At 39.9% G+C, this 19138-nt stretch overlaps 1 long non-coding RNA gene across 1 annotated transcript; it reads right to left on the reverse strand.

The window, feature by feature from the left end:
• Positions 1–731: 731 nt before the first annotated feature.
• LOC137665218 (uncharacterized) lies at positions 732–18148 on the reverse strand. Its single transcript, XR_011048455.1, has 5 exons — positions 18026–18148; positions 14829–14908; positions 12246–12487; positions 1697–1966; positions 732–871 (listed from the first exon to the last, which is right to left on the reverse strand). It is a non-coding gene; the product is annotated as an uncharacterized lncRNA (long non-coding RNA).
• Positions 18149–19138: the final 990 nt, after the last annotated feature.

The raw sequence follows: 19138 nt of genomic DNA on the forward strand, positions 1-19138 counted from the left end.
TTTGCTGGAAAGTGCTGGTTGCCTCCCTGTCAACAGACTGAGCACCTTGGAATGTTTGGGTCCAGTCTTAACATGAATTGTGAATGAAAATATTGACTTAGCTCCAAAAAGTTTCCAGTTGCATTGGAGAATGATGCCTTATAGCTGCCAGAAGAAATCCTGGGAGAGCCAGGAAGGAGTTTTGATAAATTAGTGAAGTCAGTTTTCAGCATTTCTGTTTTAACTTGAAAAAGGTTTGTTGCCATATGCATTTGTACTTTGGCAATGCTTGCCGACAGAACAGAGGCTGTCTTGGCACATCACTTGTAGGAGCAAAATAGATTTGGCTGTCATTTCCATAATAAGCATAATTCATATTGCAGTGTCTAAAAACATATGGAAAGGGAAGATGTCAATACAAGACAAATATGCCTTAAAAGAGCATGTAGGAGCCTCCCAATTAAACAGGTACAGGGCCAGATGAAGTTAGAATATAAACAACTCCTCCTCCTCCTCCCATTGTAATGGCATTTGTTTTGTGTTCAATTAATGAATGAGTTAACTAAGTATGCTACTTCGAACATGTAGGGCCCAGTTTATCCATTCACACAAACCTTGTACCCGTGTAATGAATTAACCTCAGCAATTCATATCAAAGACAGCTCTATAAAAAATGAATAGAGGAGGCTTCTGCGCAGATAAGACATGACTTTTATTTAGTCTTAGTGTGCACAGGTGGTATTTTGCCTGGAACTGTTAGTGGTTTCAGCAGGTCTGTCCAGCAGCTATCAGGAAATCACTGAGCCCAAGTTTATACAACCTGCTTCTCACCACAGGTAGGTAGCTGATTCTTCACCTTGCACAAATCAAGTTTGTGCTGCTCCCAGGTAGTCTGGAGGAAGAACAAAGTGAACAAAGTATGAAAGATTTCTTACCTGCCTACAAAGTACCACGTAGACAAACTTTTGATATAAGTATATAGTCCCTTTATATACTCTATGGGGGCTTTACAAATCTAAATCTCCTTTATATTTGTGTAAACAACTGATGTTAATTGTTACACTGATATAAATAATTGCACTGATATAAAGAGCCTAAGACCATGGTATCATGGCTGATAGCAGCATGGAGCCAGGCTCGTACAAGTTTAGAGTGGAGCAGAACTTCTTGCAAAATACACTTGCACCTAGCTGAGAACTCTGTTTTTCTGCCAGTATAAACAGATCAGGGTACGAATGAGAATTGGGCCCACACATATAGATATATAATTTACAATTTCTTCATTGTCTTTTAACTGCTTCTAATCTTCAATCTAACTGGTTTTGCAATGTGCAAGGATTTATAATGTGAAGAAATAGGCACAGATGACATTTCACAGCACTGATGTCTGGCATACTAAGATTATATATTTCAATAAAACGGAATAGCTGGTCTTCAAAAAGCACAGGTAGATAAATAAAATGTGTTCCCCATATCCCAACCTCAAAATGTTAGAAATGTTACTCAGCTTTTACATGGAGGCTAGAAATCAAACAAGTTGAACTTGTGCTATAACTGTGCTATAAATTCTTTCATTTTAAAGTTTATACACAGAGCATGAGAAGTACAAGGAACAGTTGGAAGGAAAGAAAAAATATCACATTTCAAAAGAGAGTGAATTAGGAAAGTTGGGTGCATGTTTAGAAGTGAATTAAGCTCTTGGACACAGACCACCTACCTGCTGTGTGAGTTAATTGTATCTTTAAGGGTCTTCATGCTAGATTTAAAGGTGTTTCCATTGCTAAAGATACAGAGGGGTACTTAGAAGAATTTTTAAAATGCCTTGGTATCAAAAGCTCTTGACACTTTCAACATTTAAATCCCTTTAAAGATCTGATTCATGTTTCCCAAGTCACTTCAGAAGTTGTAACAAGCTCCCAAATTATGTCAGACTTTTTCTATAACAGGTGTTGTAACCTTTAGTTTTCAGCTGTAACGTCTAGGCTCCCTGTAAAACATAAAGGAATAACCATTACACTGGGCCTCTCAGTGCCAACAAGCTGTCCAAGCCATAGTTTATATCAAGGAGAAAGTAAAAGTTAAGGTCTAGCTGCAGGAGTACTTTGGTGTCTAATTCTGAGATGATGGGAGGTGATGATCTCTGCTTCCAGCCCTCTGACCCAGGCCCTTTCTTTGAATTAAGTATCTAGCTCCTCTCTGCAAATTTAGAGCAACCATTTCACAACTCCAACACTGGTGCAAAGAGGCAACCTCATGGTTTCCTCACTTCCTTTCTCTCACTCAGTTAGCACATTGCAAGTGAATGTTTAACACATTTGCTGATGACATGGTCAGTGGGATTAAGTGCTCCCTCAGCAAGTTTACCAACAACACCAAGCTGTGCGGTGCGGTCGACACGCTGGAGGGAAGGGATGCCATTCAGAGGGACCTTGACAGGTTTGAGAGGTGGACCCATGAGAACCGCATGAAGTTCAACAAGGCCAAGTGCAAGGTCCTGCACATGGATTGGCACAATCCCAAGCACAAATACAGGTTGGGTGGAGAATGAATTGAGAGCAGCCCTGAGGAGAAGGACTTGGGGGTGATGGTTGATGAGAAGGTCAACATGAGCCAGCAGTGTGCGCTTGAAGCCCAGAAGGCCAACCATATCCTGGGGTGGATCAAAAGCAGCGTGGCCAGCAGGTTGAGGGAGATGATTCTGCCCCTCCACTCTGCTCTTGTGAGACTCCACCTGGAGTACTGCATCCAGCTCTGGTTCCCCCAACATAAGAAGGACATGAAGCTGTTGGAGCAAGTCCAGAGGAGGGCCATGAAGATGATCAGAGGGCTGCTGCACCTTTCCTATGAAGACAGGCTGAGAGAGTTGAGGTTGTTCTGCCTGGAGAAGAGAAGGCTCTGGGAAGACCTCACAGCAGCCTTCCAGTACCTGAAGGGGGCCTACAGGAAAGCTGGAGAGGGACTTCTTCCAAGGGCATGTAATGATAGGACGAGGGATAAAGGTTTTAAACTGAAAGAGGGTAGATTTAGATTAGATCTTAGGAAGAAATTCTTTCCTGTGAGGGTGGTGAGACACTGGAACAGGTTGCCCAGAGAACTTGTGGATGCCCCCTCCCTGGCAATGTTTAAGGCCAGGTTGGATGGGGCTTTGAGCAACCTGATCTAGTGGAAAGGTGTCCCTGCCTGTGGCAGGGGGATTGGAACTAGATGATCTTTAAGGTCCCTTCCAACCCAAACAATTCTATGATTCTATTCTATGATTCTCTGAATGAAAGTGTAATTGCAACAGTTACAAACAGAAATGATGAATGTCAGTATAGTCTAGCCAGGCAAAGATGAGTAATATGAAAAGTTTTTTCAAGACAACCTCACATCAGAAAAAGCAATTTTGTCAAACTCAAATTTTCAGTCTAAACTGGAACTAAAATACTGTTCAAATTGTTGATGTTTCTGTGCAGTGGAAACTGTGAGTTTTGACCAAGTCTATTAAGACCTTGTTTTTAAGGTCTGTCCTCTACAAGAACCATTATATCTTGCAAAAGCATTGTGTAAAAGTTGAATAAGAACCATTCATTGATTAAAAAAAGCTGCATTCTTCCTGCAACACCTTAATGATATTTGAAGGTTTCCATGCAAGCTCTGAAACAGCCTAATCCTCATTAATATGTAAGAACTTTTGATCTCAGAGATATATTATTTTAGGTCAGAAAAAAAAAGAATAAAGAATTCTATCAAATAAAAAAAATAGCTAAATTCTTACTGTAATAAAGACATAATTTCTCTTAAAAAACTGGGTTCTGTAAATCTTTCTTAAAAACAGAAGAAATTAACTAGGGAAATAAAAGTAAAGTTTTGAGGATAATACTTTGCACTATGTTAGACCAAATTAGCTTTCACTTTGCATAAATATATAATGCATTAGGTTTATACTTGATTTTACAACATTCAGCAAAGGGACTACTTATAATCTTGACATAGAACAACAGTGGCATGAAGAAGTAATAAAAACTATCTAAAAACTGCTGCAAGTGGATATTTGCTTCATAAATACCACAGATATGGAAAACGGAAGTGCTTGGAAAACTTTCACACAGCCCTGAATCAAAAGCCACTGCAACGAGAATTGATGCTTTGTTTACAGTTCTGCTTTTGTTTGTCTACACTATAAAGCAATATGAACCACAGTCCTTGGTGTATGTACTCCTCACTGAGTAGAGAGAGAGTATTAATATGAGCTGATGATACTACCAGTAGGAAGCTGGAAATTCACTGCTGTCAAAATTTCAGCTACACAAAAGATGTAACTCTGATGCCTGAATATGAAATTAAAATATATTTCCAATTTTAGTCATTTAAAAATCTTAGTCTCCTTTGATGAATGCAAAATAAATTAATATGACAGGAAATGTAATTCTAACAGACCTGACTGAATGCCACAACGATGGGTGTGATAAAAAGCAGTCTTCGCAGTCAATATATCTGATGGATCATGATCTCAGCTACAACATATCATTAGGCTATGCCTAATGACTCTTGGTCTTAGAACTTCTTTAAAGTCTGCAAAAGCCAGTTATCCACAACAACGCATCCAGTTCCTGGTGACCAGCGAGTGACTAACCCCAGGTGCAAGGTCAGCTCTGCTTCAACTTGCTGTACCTCATATCCATAAAAGTTTGCAGGCAGATACCATGTGATATCAGCCAGCACCTGTGCCAAAACTCCCTGATCCCAACACCAGGCCATTCTGCTCTTTTCCTCCTCTCTTTTTTTAGTGCAAGAAGGAGGGACAAGCCCAGAAGGAGAGATGAGTTTCTGCAGACCAGTTCTTGTTAGACCTCCATATTGCAAATTAATTGTTTTGGTGCAGACATACACTGTTCTATAGAGGTCAATCTCCAAATTGAGGTCAATTGTCCTCCTGTGGGGCAACCTGAGGTCAGTCTGAAAAGTGACTATAAAATATGCATACTGGCTTACTCTTTGTGCAAGCAAAATTCTTCTTTGTTGCCAGTGGTGGGATCTTGACCTCCCGGCCATCCAGTTTATTTTCTGAAAAAGTCAGATCTTTGATATTTCTTAAAGTAATATTGTTTCACTGTCAGGACCATCACTAATGCTGAGAAAATAAATTACATTAGACACAAGTCAATTACAGAAGAGTAAGTTTTAATATTGCCAGTCACAGCAGCCTTCTGGGGTTTTTCCTTAGTAAATTAAAAGGCTTTCCTTTTCATCTAAAACCATCTTATCACTCATTTCACTATCAGAAAAACACTGAAGATAATAATGAGAGATTCTTTTGAAGGAAAGTATATCTAGTTTAATTTCATCTCAGTTTTAGGAGGGAGGATTGTTCTATTTTATTAGATATTTGGGTTCATGTTTTTTGTTGCATACACTGGTGATAACAGCAGAATTGATATAAGGTGAGTTGCCTGAGAATTGTGGTTTCCCTTACTACGCTCAACTAAGACTGTCGCAAAATAAAGCCTGTCTTCTTTGCAACTGTGGCTCTTACATGGCTTGTGTTTTGCGTGATGTTTACTTGGAAACTGGCAATCCATTCCTGCCCTGTCTCCTAACTCCTTACTCCCAGACTCCGCGCTTTCTTCAGGATTCAGCAACGTTACTCATTTTGATTATGTCACACATTTGTTCAGCAAGTAATTTACTACCTTCCTTTAAGAATCAGGATACCATTTCAAGCTTAAATTCTCATGCTTAAGGCACTTAAGGTGCCAGATCCAATTTACTTACAGCTACTGATTGATGTCTACTTTCTCTCTTGACTTGAAACTCAGCTCTGGATTACTCCTTGTCAGTTCCCACAATGCCCTGTGTGCAGTGTGGGTATGAGCATTTCTCAAATGCTGTAGCGTCCCTAAACAGATTCCCAGCTTCCATTGTGTTTGCTTCAAACGGAGAAATTGAAAATGTTCTCATCAGCCTCACCATCTCTAAATGTATGGGTTTCATTTCTCAGTTTCATCTCATTTTCAAAATATAACAAGGCGTTGATTTTGCAAGCCATTTTGTAGCAGTCCCAAGACGCTGTAATCAGACGTTCTTCTATCCTATAATCAGAGGAGAGGATATGACCTAATACAGCTTCTTTGCATTATGCATTATGATACCTGCCCACATACCTGAGACTGCTGCCTTCTTCACAGCAAGATCAGGCATCAGAGCAGTCGTGTAGCTCTGAGCAGGATCCTGCCAGCCCGTGCTCTGCCTCCAGTGGTGCCGTAGACGTGACACCCCGGGCAGGGTGTCATGCAGGGCAAGCACAGCCAGCCTCTCCCCCAGCAGCCTCTCAGCTCTGACACTTTTCAGCCAGGGGGAATCCTGCTGCTGCTGTGGTTTCTCTGTTTTGTCACCCACAACACGTCCCTCTTCCAAGTGCTTCCCCAATCTCCTCTTGAATCTTCTTAGGCACACAACATCCTTCAGCGAGCAGCTTTACAGGTCTGTTACGTATGAGTGAAAACATGTCATGGCCCCTTGATTCCTGTACTGGAAGAGGCAGTGAGCACTCAGTTCCCAGTTTCACCTTTCCTACAGCATTCATGACTTCAAAGACGTCTCTTCCCCCACTCTGAGGTCCTCTCTTTTCCAGTTAGAAGACACCCATTCTGTTTCACCTTTCCTGGTACAGACACTGCCACGTGACTCTGATCACTCCTGATTCCCTTCTACATATCTTTCTCTGTCCTACCGTACACTTCTAGAACAAGGGGATAAGAATGATCGATACACAGTGTTTAGCGTGCAGCTGGACCTTATCTACAGAGCTGTATTGCTGTTTTCCTGTTTTGCTTTCCATTCCTTTCCTAAGTTCCCCCTAAAATCAAATTTGTTTTTCTGATAGTTGCTGAGCACTGAGCTGATGTTTTTCTGGAGCTCTCTGTGATAAGACCTGAGGTCTCACTCTTGAGTTGCAACAGGCAGGTCAGAGGAAATTATTTAGTACGCAAATTTAGGATTATTATTTCCCATCTGCACCACTTTATCTATATTGAATTTTACCTGCCATTTTACTTGCTAGTCTCATAATGCCATTCTGCAATTTTTTTATAGCCAGCCTAGGGCCTGACTCCCTCAGCTCAGCCAGATTTGTCACCTTGCAGTTTGCTGTGCTTTCCACGTCGCTTATAGACATGTTGTATAGCACAGGTCCTACAAGAGTCCTGGAGCCCTCCTTTCATTTGGAAAACCAAACATTTAGTCCTACCTTCTGTTTATGTTTCTGAGCCTATTATTTATTCAAGCTAGGACCTTCTCTCTTATGCCATGGCAGCTTGATTTCTGTAAAATCCTGTGGTGAGGAACTTTGTCAAAAATCATCTGGAAATCCAGGCAGAATATAGCAACAGGGTCATCCTTAATGACTTGCTTGTTGTCCCCTCAAGAGATTTCCATTTTGTTTGAAGACCAGGACTACCCTTTATAGAAACTATGTCTTATCTTTCCAGTAAGTCAGATTTATTCAGATTTCCACTAATTCTATCTTTTATCATGGCTTCTATTAATTTATCAAGTGCAGATATCAGGCTCACAGGCTTGGAGATCTTCCCTAGAAACCTCTTTAAAAATTTGTGCTGCATTCACCACTCTCCCCTCCTCAGCCATGAGTGAAACCTTAAGAGAAAGGTTACATGCCACCATCAATAATTCAGCTATTTCATCCTTTAATTCTCTTAAGACTCTTGGGTGAATACCATACAGTCTCAGTGATTTCTTAGTGTTTATTCTATCTCTTCATTCAATTACTTCTTCCACAGTTCCTTCTGTTTCAGTCAATCTCTTGCTGAGTCTTCTCAAAGGGTTTGGGGCTCCCCCCAGTCTTCCTATGGTGAGCATCAGAGCAAAACACTTATTTGCCACCTCTGCCACAGCCTTGCCCTCACTGAGTTCTCCTTAAATAACCCCGTCACCAGCTGACCTGCAGAGCTGGCAGTGTTTCTTTCTGCTCTGCTGGGAGAAGGATTTAGACCCACCTTGCTGTATTGCGAAGCAAGTTGTCTATAGGACCTATGCCGCTTCGCTATAAAAAGTGGTTTCTTGGGCAAGGATTGCAGGAAGAGAAAGATGGTCTCAAGTTAAGACAATGGAACAATGATCTGGAAAGCTGGATTTATGTCTGCCCTATGTACTGGGCAAGTGATTTATTTAAGTCTGCTGTTTGCACTATTCACTCCTGATTTTCTGAGTGACTGATTTTATACCTCTGATATACAAGTAGCGCAGTGCAATTTTGAATATATAAAGTAGCACACCAAAAATTCAGACCTCATCACCTCAAATCTGACATATTAGAGGGCTGGGGGGTTTTATTTTCAACTCTCAGTTCAGCATCTGCAAAATGGAATAATACTGCTCATCACCTCAGAGGGGTTTTTTGCATATAAATTCATTAAAGTTTGTAAAATGTTCAGGTACTATAGCAACAAGCACCGCAGAAAAACCTGGAAGGGACATAGTAATTATCTTCATAGCAGGGTTTGGATACTGTGCAGTAAATAAGGCATGGGGGACATATTGAGCAATGGGAAGAGAAGTAAAATTGAATGTTTGCTTTTAAGCTAAGCTCGTTCTGTCCTGTGCAGAGACTAAAGCACAAATATTTTAGAACAAAATTCAGATGTGACCGTGTAATTACAAAATGTCATAATGCTCACACCCATTGGGGCTCATTTAAGGCCATACAAGACAATTCTTAAGGTTTGGCAAAGACACCAGCAATTCAAAATAGGTTTTTACATTAGATAAAAGGTCAAGAAACTGTAATGAAAGGCAGTCCGATTCTCTTCTGCTACTCCACTGAATTGCAATTTGAAAGGGTAATAAATATTGCATACAATTTTCAAAAGTACTTTAGAGATTTGAGAGTCTAAACTCTATGAGTGTCATTGCAACCTAAGCTGCTATTGCTCTAGCTAGAGGAAACTCTGCTGGTTCCAGAAGTGGAAGCATTAGGACAGTATTTCTGCATGGCACTCCACACAGAGAGAACACACCATGAGAGGAAACACTCACTAAATTGGCCTTAGCCAATGTATTTGGGCTAGTATCGTTGCATACTGTGCCATCTGAATATATACATGTCATATATTGAAACAAATCTGATTAATATGATTGAGTTTGACAGAATTTGGTGCTTATTTATGGCCAGCTTTTGCTAACTTTACTCTGATTAGCATCCTACTGCAAAAGCTCTCCTTGCTGAAATCAGTTGGGCTGCTAACAGTAAATACACTCAGTGTAAGGGGTTCAGCATCTCTCCATTACAGAGAGAGGGAGAGAGGGAGCGAGCATATAGAGGAATTACAGGGAATTATATTCTTTAATTGTTCTTATTTAATTGAGCCAAGCAAATTCTTTTTCTAAGACTGAAGAACTGTGGGAACCTTAATTTTCATACAGAAAAGTAAAAATCCTTTGTTTTAAAGTCTTTCATGAAATGTCTATTTACAGGTATGATGCTGTGGTTGACAGTAAAGCTTCCATCAATTACCACCAGGCCCTACTTTCACCCATAATAAACAACTTAATCTACCTTGAAATGATGAAGGGCTCAGCTGACCCTGCCAGGATTTCATTCTGATGTCCAAGGAAGGCAGGTATTTTAAGACTGTAGCATCCAGCGACTTTTGCCAGCAATCTGAGCAACAGACACCATTTGTATTTTTAAGAGAACTGGCTATAAATAATATTTTTTTATTTGTCAGAATTGCCTCTATGATTTACTTATTTTTGTTACTGTTTTGTGACGTATTTAATGTTTAAGACTTTAAAAACCTACAGCAAATGCAAAATAACTGATCATTATAGTAACCATCGTTACAGTGCTGGAATCCACACGTTTTTTTCTATAGGGCTGCATTTGTTCTACTAGTATGCACATATAGGTTTTTTTTTTTATGGTGGAATCCGATTTGGGCATTCATTATTGACACACACAATCAGATTTTAAGTGCAGTTAAGTACACCATCTGGCTTTTCTTTCCGCCTATGCCTGTGTAGCCATACACGGTTATCTGCTATTCCAGGAGTGTCTGGCGTCTGTTATAGCTGCACCAGTTGCACTACAATCAGCTGAGTAGGCATTTCCCTTATGAACCCTGATTTTCAGTGTTTAACAACTAATTTGAAATTGCATCAAGCTCAAACCTGGTATGTACATTTGCAGACCAGATGTGTTTTTGTTTATCCTTTTATTTTTAAATGCCAAAAATGGTGGGGTTTAAAGAGTCCATCCAAATAATATAACATTTATGATCAGCAAAGCAGATCTACTCTCAGTTTGGGGATGTGGTCACAGGATGTTTGAAAGTGGGTCTTTCTTAGCCTTTTGGTCGTCATTTGTATCTTTCTCCCCTTAGCTAACCACTACTAGTACATAGCATGTACTGCAAGCCACATGTAATGATGGGGCTTAAGCACATCTATGACAAACCACTGGCATTCGACATAGAGGAAAATTGTGCTGATTTACCCCGCAGCTAGGCAGGCTGGATTCTAATAATCCCAGTGTAGAAGTAAAAACAGTCTTTATATTTCTCTCTAAATCTGAGGAACCTAAGGAGTGAGATAGAGGAGCCCTCCAGACACAAAATCTGAGAAAGAGTTCAAATTCATAAGAGGATGTAAAATGAAAGAAGGAGAAGAAGAAGGAATTAATTTAAACCATTTTCATTTAAGTTTTTCTTTTAAATGCATTTTGTCAGTTTTTGTGACTGTCTGAGCTTTATGTTGGGAACATCCAGTCGGGCAACTTCTCTCTAATTGAGGGCCCTAAACCCACCAAAGGTCTATGGAAGGACCCAGAATTATCAGGCACATCCCTACTTCATCTGCAAATTCTCTAGACATTTATTTTCCCAGATATGCTTGTAAGTGCCTGTCCTGGGGCAATGAATGCTTATCTCCCACCAAATGCTCCACCACCATCCAAAGCACCAGCTACACCCCACCTCTCCTTAGAAAGTCCTATCTGCAAACCAGTGTGCTGGCTAGAGCATTCAGCCACGCTCCTGCCACAGTGCCCATGGGGGATGCAGTCCATACCACCTTCCAGAAGTGCATTATGGCTCTTTCAGCCGAATCCAGAAGTTCTCAAAGAGTTTCAAGAGGTTTCTTTGCACATTCCCCACTAATTAGAGAGACGTGTGTGTGAACCATTTCATACTGCGGAAGGTATTGAGCCTGGGTGTCTCGCTTCCTCAGCGAGTGCTCTGATCTCTAATAGGAATTGAGGAAACCACCTCTCCCTGCCTGAATGTTAAAAGTGAAGAGAAGCTGTGATCAATTCTTTGAAGAAATCATTAGAGAAGACTGCTGTCAGGACAGGATTCCAGGTTTATGATCCCCAGTGGAAGAAAGCACTTGCCCATCACTTGGAGTGAAGCAGTGGGTATCAGAGGAGGGAAGCGGTCACACTCTCAGGTGTCATCTCCTACACACTGCAGCTTGACATGTTCAAGAACAACAAGGAATTTAGATCCTTACAAGGAGGAGGTTACGTTCTGCTCAGAAGTCAGGCACTTAGAAATCAGACTGCTAGCATCTATATATATTTGTATTATTGAAAATAAACAAATAAAACTTTACTAATTCAAGCAACAGAGTATTTTTTTCTATAACAAAGGGTTCTATGTTACCACACTGCACATTAGATGTTTAGTGTTTTAACGCAGTAGAAACAAATATAACATGGCTCCAATATTAAACCAGTGCTAATTTTTGCCTATTGAAAAGGCTGATATTAATTATAACATGTATATCCACCTTGCTGTATTTCTCTACTTTTTCAAAGCTCCTTGGTCCTCAGGATCTCTTCTAAGCAACTTTCCTTTGCTCTTTTTTCAGTTTCCTTCTATTTTCACCTTCACCCTCTGCCATTCCCTGGCTCCAGTTTGTCCTACTCCATCTTCAGCCAAGGGCTGCAGGCCCAGGTGTTGACCCAGTTCCCACACAAAGCAGGTCCAATGCTGGGTAATTTGTGGTGTGATTTGTGGGTGACCTGTGTTTGCACTGGTAAGCAATACTGTAGGTGTCAGATCTGAGACAGTACATTAATGCTAGGTGAAAAATGTTCTAAGAACAATTTTCCCAAAAATTTATCTTCAACAGGGGGAAACATAAGCATGTGATTAATCTTAAACACATAAGTAGACCTAATGAAGTCTGTAGGACTACTCATTGACATGAAATTAATACATAAACAAGTCTTCATAGGATGAGAGTATGTATGTGATGAAAATTACTACCTCATCTTATTCCACAGGCATCCAGGAGTCGTACTTGCTCCTCTGATGTCTTCTTCTCACATCAGCTGTTCAGCCAACCACTTACTCTCCAGCTGGTCTGCTTAGATCACTCTATAAACTCTTGTGCTCTCCCTCCACATACGCCCGAGGTGCCAAGAGGGTCTTTTTTCATTTCCATATTGGTTAGATATTTCTACTGTAGAACGTGTTCTGAGAGATTATTAATAGTCCTTGACATTGACCTGAAAACAGATGATGAAAAAGCAGCAACTTAATTTACTCATGTTAACTGAGATTAGAAGTAAGAAAGGGGCAGGTGAGTTTAGATCCCACTCTCTATCCTTTGTGCTTTATGCATCGGGATTCTTATGATTTTATTTATGGATTAATCTTTTTCAGTATAATCAGTATTGGCTCCTCAAGGTCACAGCCATTACGTGAAGTTTAAACAAGTATAAATCCTTTATTTTTCTTTTAGTGTCATTTTACCTTGTTTATTGAAAAAAATATGTCACATTATGTTTTATAGAACATATGCAATATATATTTCAGATCAATATGTTATTGTAGAAGATATAATGTCTATTAAAATATATGGTATGTATTGATATAGTGGCTAGAGCCAGTGCAATTTAGATGTGAGGCCTGCATGTCAGAATGGGAGCTACCAATAGCCTCCTTGGTAAAACCACCTCCATAGTATATCTCTGACCCTGTAGTCAGCAAAGGTTATTGTTATTGTGATCATGACTCTATTTCTCATTTATTTAGCAATTCTATGGGTGCTCAGAGATGTATAGGTTAGAAGATATATAGCCCATAGGTTACAAGTGAGGATCTATTTTGCACCAAAAACCTGTAAGAGCATGATTAATTGGAGAAACACTACAGTGGGTTTTGGAAAATCTGAATTAAGATCCTGGCACAGATGTCCTCAATGACTTGACAAATCAGCGAATCTCCTTCTGCTTCCCTGGCCCAAAGAAAATGTGAAACTCATCCTTGGGTGTTCCACCAGAGAAAGGGAAGTTCTCTTCCAGCTCCTGGTTCCTTCAGCCTTCTTGCCATTGAGTTCCATTTTCTTCTTTGTGCAGGTCCCCAGAGGTTAGAATTTATTTCAAAGACAGAGGAGCTGTAGGTCATCAAGGAGTAGCAAGCACCCCAGCACAAACTCGCTCCTGAAGTGCTTTCTGCTGCCTGCATAATTAACCTTAGTGCTCCTTTAGGTAAGGAAATGCCAGGAGTTTCTCTTGCAGAAAAAGCAGAAAAGATGGATGAGAGAGAAATGTGGGCATCCAGAAAGCAGCACTTCTCCTGAAGTCCATGAGATTGTTGACCTTTCACTCACATGAGACTTCACTGCTGTATAATATAATGTGGGGTGCCTAGGGAAAGTCTGGGAGATATATAGGAACAAAATCTCCTCATGGTGTTATTCAGCACTGAGTATATAAACAGAGGAGTTAGGGAAAACAAAAAGTGTGGAAATCAGGAAAAATTAAGAAAGTGAGAACAAACTAAAATAGCTGAGACACAGAAGAACACTCAAAAGGCCTGGTATCATAAAAGACTGATGTAGGAATGGCTTATGCTGTTGCCTGGCTTAAATCTTCCCCCCACACCATGGTGGTTGTTACAAATCCCGTCCTTGAAGCCTAACTGCGTCATTTAGTGTATAAGGAACATCAATGCCTATTAACATGAATTCTGTTCCTTCAGCCCATCCTGACTTCACTTAGTTGCACAACTAAGTCTTGCACTTTGTCAAGTAGCCAGAGACCCTTCTAATACAGAGAAAAAACTGTGGTACAAACCACACAGGCACTGAAAAATGATCAGCATTGTTAGAAAAGGTAGGACATTTCCTGCAATGAAAAACAAAATCTATATTTATATCCAGATCATACAAGTGAGTAGTTTCTACCATTTTTGACTGACTTTGCAGAGAAAATGTAATTCTGAGAGACATATATATATATATATATATATAAAGATTTTAATTGACAAATGAATAAATTTTGGAGTTGTTGCAGAGTCTACTTAGAAACATTTTTTAACATTTATTTTGGAAAAGCAGTATAAGAATTGAACAATAGTGTGAAATCTGTGTCTTAAAATGGTAATTGCGGGCTTTTAGTCACAGTCAGGTAAGTGAGCCAAGATACATCCCAATTCCTTCCCCAACTATCAACCATTCCTTTAGCTAATTTTCAAAAGTCTTGCAATATACAAAATTGTATGATAAAAGTTCACGTTTCTGGGCTGCAGCAACACCTTCTCCTTGAAAATTGCATTACTTATTCATACCTATCTGTTTACAATAAATAAGAAAAAAAGTATATGGCCATAACAACATACTTTAGAGAATGGAATTATTTGTTCCTGATATGGAAACACTGTTTTATTTGAATTAGTTTGAGCAAAAAGGCAGCAACAAGACTACTTAGCATAGTAAAAATCTCATATCCATGTTTATTTTCTTTTGAAAGCCCTTTATTTTTCAATTCTATGAGCAGTTTAAAACTATTTTAGACACATAGGTTAATGATTTAGGCAAATAAAATACTACTACGATGTACTCACCTACAAATCTCTCTTTATCATCTTCTGTAATGCTCCACTTTCTGACCGTTTCTTTGTAAGATTTGACTGCAAAATGGATACTGTTTAAATAGACAAAGAGCATAAATGATCTCAAGGAAAATACAGTTCTTGCTGTGGCAAAGACTGCAATGCTTATAAACTCCCTAGATTAATACGAATCATTTGGGCCCATTCAGTTGTACCACCTTTACTTCATGATTACTGGAACAATACAACAGACTACAACTGAAGAAGAATCAAGCTGATAATGAAAAAACACAGCTTTTGGAGAGGTAGCAAACAGAGCCAAATGAGCTGCTAATGCTCCATACTATCTTATGTAGAAAGTTTCCTAAAACACTGTTCGTTTTGAGGAGGGAAAGTGATTGCTGGAGGTTACTGGAGGTTGTATCACTGCCTCCAGATTTCAGCACTGTTCCACTGAAAAGAGTACTAGACGTGAAAGTGCATAAATGGACTAAAAATAATGAAGCCAAATTCCATTGCCTTTTAAAATAAATAAGAAAGCTTTCAATAACTCATTATGGCTACAAATGTGTGTATAAAGTAAATAGGACCAAGATCCAGTTGTCTCAGGTTCTACACCCGTATATTACAACCCTCCAAACCTGATTTACCTGAACTTGGACCTCATATCTAATTCCCCCAGAAAAGGTTGGTTTAATTTTCAATTTAATTTCATTCAGGTGAGAATATGTACATTTTCTGTGAGCATCAACTTGGATTTCATTGTTTTGGTTTCACACATGTGCATGGGTTTTCAGCTGACCTCACATGGACATGGTAGCAGATAAGCTTAGCACTGAGATCAACAAGAGAAAATTCGTATCGAGTATTACAGGATAGCCAAAGGAAGCTGCTGTCAGATTTGTTAATATAATGCTTTGTATCAGAAATGCGATTTAAAGGGTGCTGTGCTTCCAGTCCAGCCACTTTGGGAGCAGAACCGCACACTCTGCCCTCTGCACTCAGTTAGAAAAAGCTCATTTATCAAATGAATTGCTCTTCCACACTATACATGAGGACTGAGATGGAGGCAATGAAATATTCACAGAAATGCAGACAATTCATGAAAAGTCCCTTTTTTCAAATCCTGCAGTCCTGTTTTGAAAAGGAGCTAGAAATGTAAACCGTGCTATTGTGTGACTCCTGTGCAAATTAGCTCTATGGGAATCCAAAATAGAACAGATTTATGCTAACAGGCTGAGGGAGATTACTTGCAAACAACAAAGGCAGCCTGGCCAGCAGTTTAGGCCTTCCCTGGCTAAGAAAATTTTCCCATCTGTAACTAAATCAATTAGTTATACCAGTGCAAGCCCCTGATAGAGACATGCTGCACCAGCATGAATTGGGGCTTAAAGCCATTTAGGTTAATTCAATAAATCCTTGTCAGCATTGCTTTGAAGGAAAGGATACCATAGAAGCAAAAGTTTATCTGGGGTAAAGAGAGTGACTGACATGTCGGTAGGTATCAAGCTGTCATTCTTCTGGCTACAAGCATGTGCAGCTGAGAGAATATATGTGGCAGGTCTGATTTGGATCTCACCTCAAGCCCATGTAATGAAGAATGACGCTCTTTCCCTTGCAGCCCTTTCTATTCAATAACGGATCTTAAACTAATTTTCAAACGCTTTAATCTTGAGATGTAACAAGGCAATTATACATGCTGACCCTTAACACACCATACCTCCTGAAATAGCACCAGACTGTCATCTTCCTCTCCATCTCTCTCTCTTCCCAACCCTCCCTTTTTCCCCATTGCAGCATGGCCAATCCTACCACTTTCTTCCTCGTTAGCAGGAGCACCAGTGTTCAAGGGAAGGCGCCATGCAATCCCCAGGATTGCTACATGAGGTGGGCTCTACCATGCTAACAGCTTGCTTATTCAGAGATGTGCTCTGGGGAGGTCATCAGCGATGCTACAAGAAGAAAGAGCAGCTACAACAGAGGTGCGCTGCCATCTGCCCCTCATTAATGCTGACACTGGTCACTAGCTGGGGCTGGGAGGTAGGCAGCAGGGTGTCGGATCCAGCGCAAGACAGCTTATTTTCTCTTTGTAAGTTCTTTTATGCTGCCTTGCTAGTTGTAGAAGAGAGTTTGTTCAAATTGACTGCTTTTCCAGATTCTCTAAATACCTGCTGTTCTAGGGCGAAATAAAAAAAAATGATAGAATACAGAGAATTATGGTGTCACTATGTACTGGTGTCACCTATAATCAGCCATATATTAGACATTTCAGCTGGTTCTCACAGAATCAGTTTTTGTTCCCCAGGCCTCATAAAAACGATGTCTGCAGAAAAATATGTGCATTTGAAAGCAAAAAACAGTTCTGAACTTTTAAACTTTAAAGCACAAACGCTCTTGTCAAGCACTCATTACAGATCATTCCTCTGCATATTGCCTACATCGAGCACTATCTATCTACTGCCCAGGAATATAGGACTGGAAACCTCCTGAGGCACAGTTCATGCCCCTGCTATCACAGGCTCCATATCAAACAATTTTTCATAACAAACCAATCTCCAGTCCCACAATAATAGATTTTTGTGCCACCAGGCAGACAGTTCTGGACCAGAGCTCCCCTGTTTTCTGACCTGGTGGTTAGGAACCCGATTCTGATTCACAGGGCAAAATATACCTGCATTAAATAAATTCTACTTTGGATCTATTTGTTGTCACAGTAACATTTTCCAACAGTTTAAATAGTCTTTCTCTCCCTTTTATCTATCTTTTCTCCTCTGCCCCCATACATTTATGGCAATTGAGGCTTTTTGGGACTCTGTTTTGCTAAGTAAAACTAGCCAGACTTGTGTCTTCTAGTAAGACAAGAGCTCAGTGCCCCAAAATATGCCTCATAGTCTTCCCTTTCACCTCTTCCACTTTGCATTAATATTCCTTGTGCATGTTTGACCAGGGCTGCGCGCAGCGCTCTCCATGACAGTGTCTCCATATATGCACTGGTTATTTTGCAATTACTCCACCTGAAACAGCTTCCAACTTCTTTTTTTTCCCATCGTCTACTTTACAGAGTGATCCCTTGCACTGGCACCAGCGAGAAGGCAGTAATCTATGGCACAGGGACAGGAATGCGTGCCTTGTGAGACGTGAGAAGAAAGGCACAGAAAGTGACTTTACTACCAAAAAAAACACGGAAGGAATTTCATTTTCCTACTCACCTATAACCAGACAGTAGCCTCAAATCTTTTCCTTCTCTTCAGCTGTTTCCGAAATACAGGCTACCAGTTCTTGGAAGAAATTCTTGTAGAGTTGTGACTGCATGACCTTGACCTCTGTACTATTAAATTTCATCCGTTTCTTTTTACTTCTGTCCTCAGTGATCCAACTGTTCCTGCATGACATTTTGATCCTCCTCTGCAAAGGCAATGCCACCCAGCTTTGTGTTAGTAGCATAACTTAATAGTTCACTCCCACTTTTGATCCTCAGGTTAAAAAGTACTAAACAAATACAGAGCCCTTTTTCAGCCACTGTAATGCTCCAGCAGTAGCCTCACTCCTGTCTGCCACTTCTTCTTCAACATTCACCAGGGTCATGTTCACTTTAGTCAACTTTTTACTCCCCCTTATGCAACTCACCTCGCTCCCCTAGTTTGACCGATTATTAGTCAGTGAGAATGCAGGAAAAAATTAGTTGGACAGCTACCCGGTGTTAGCTTGATCTTAATAATATACAATTTTTTGAACAACTTTTAAAGCAAAAAGTAATTAAAGATGAGGAAATAAATATAAAGATTTATATCGTTGTAAAGAGATTAAATACAGCTTCAGCCAAGGGAGATTGTGCCAGATTCATTTGACAATATTCTTCAGTGGAGAAATTTTTTTTCAGAAAAAAAAAAACCCACAAACAATGATTGTCATCTGCCTGGAGTTCAGTAAAGGGCTTCATACTGTGTCACACAGCTAGTAAAGACTTGTTAGCATTTGCAGTTTAGGCAGGGAAAGGGAGGAGGGAGTTAGCATAACTTCATACCAGTTAAAAATAACTGTTGTGACTGAGAGTGACTGCTTGGTTGAGTGATGCCATTTACCACAGCTTTAAATTACTGTGGAATTGTTTAAGCATTAGTTACCTGGCTGCCATGAATCCCATGATGGATCTCTTAAGTCAGAGTTAAGTAATGATTTACTATAGACTGGTTAATGGTTATACAAGCTGTTCATGTCTGATTAGATTTTTTCTTTCCATTACTGTAATTGTGTGATAATTAACTTAATTCCTTTACTACTTTTTTTTTAAATGTACGTATTTTGTGATTTTAGGATTAACA

Source organism: Nyctibius grandis, chromosome 6, assembly GCF_013368605.1.
Source record: "Nyctibius grandis isolate bNycGra1 chromosome 6, bNycGra1.pri, whole genome shotgun sequence".
NCBI classification, from domain to species: Eukaryota; Metazoa; Chordata; class Aves; order Nyctibiiformes; family Nyctibiidae; genus Nyctibius; species Nyctibius grandis.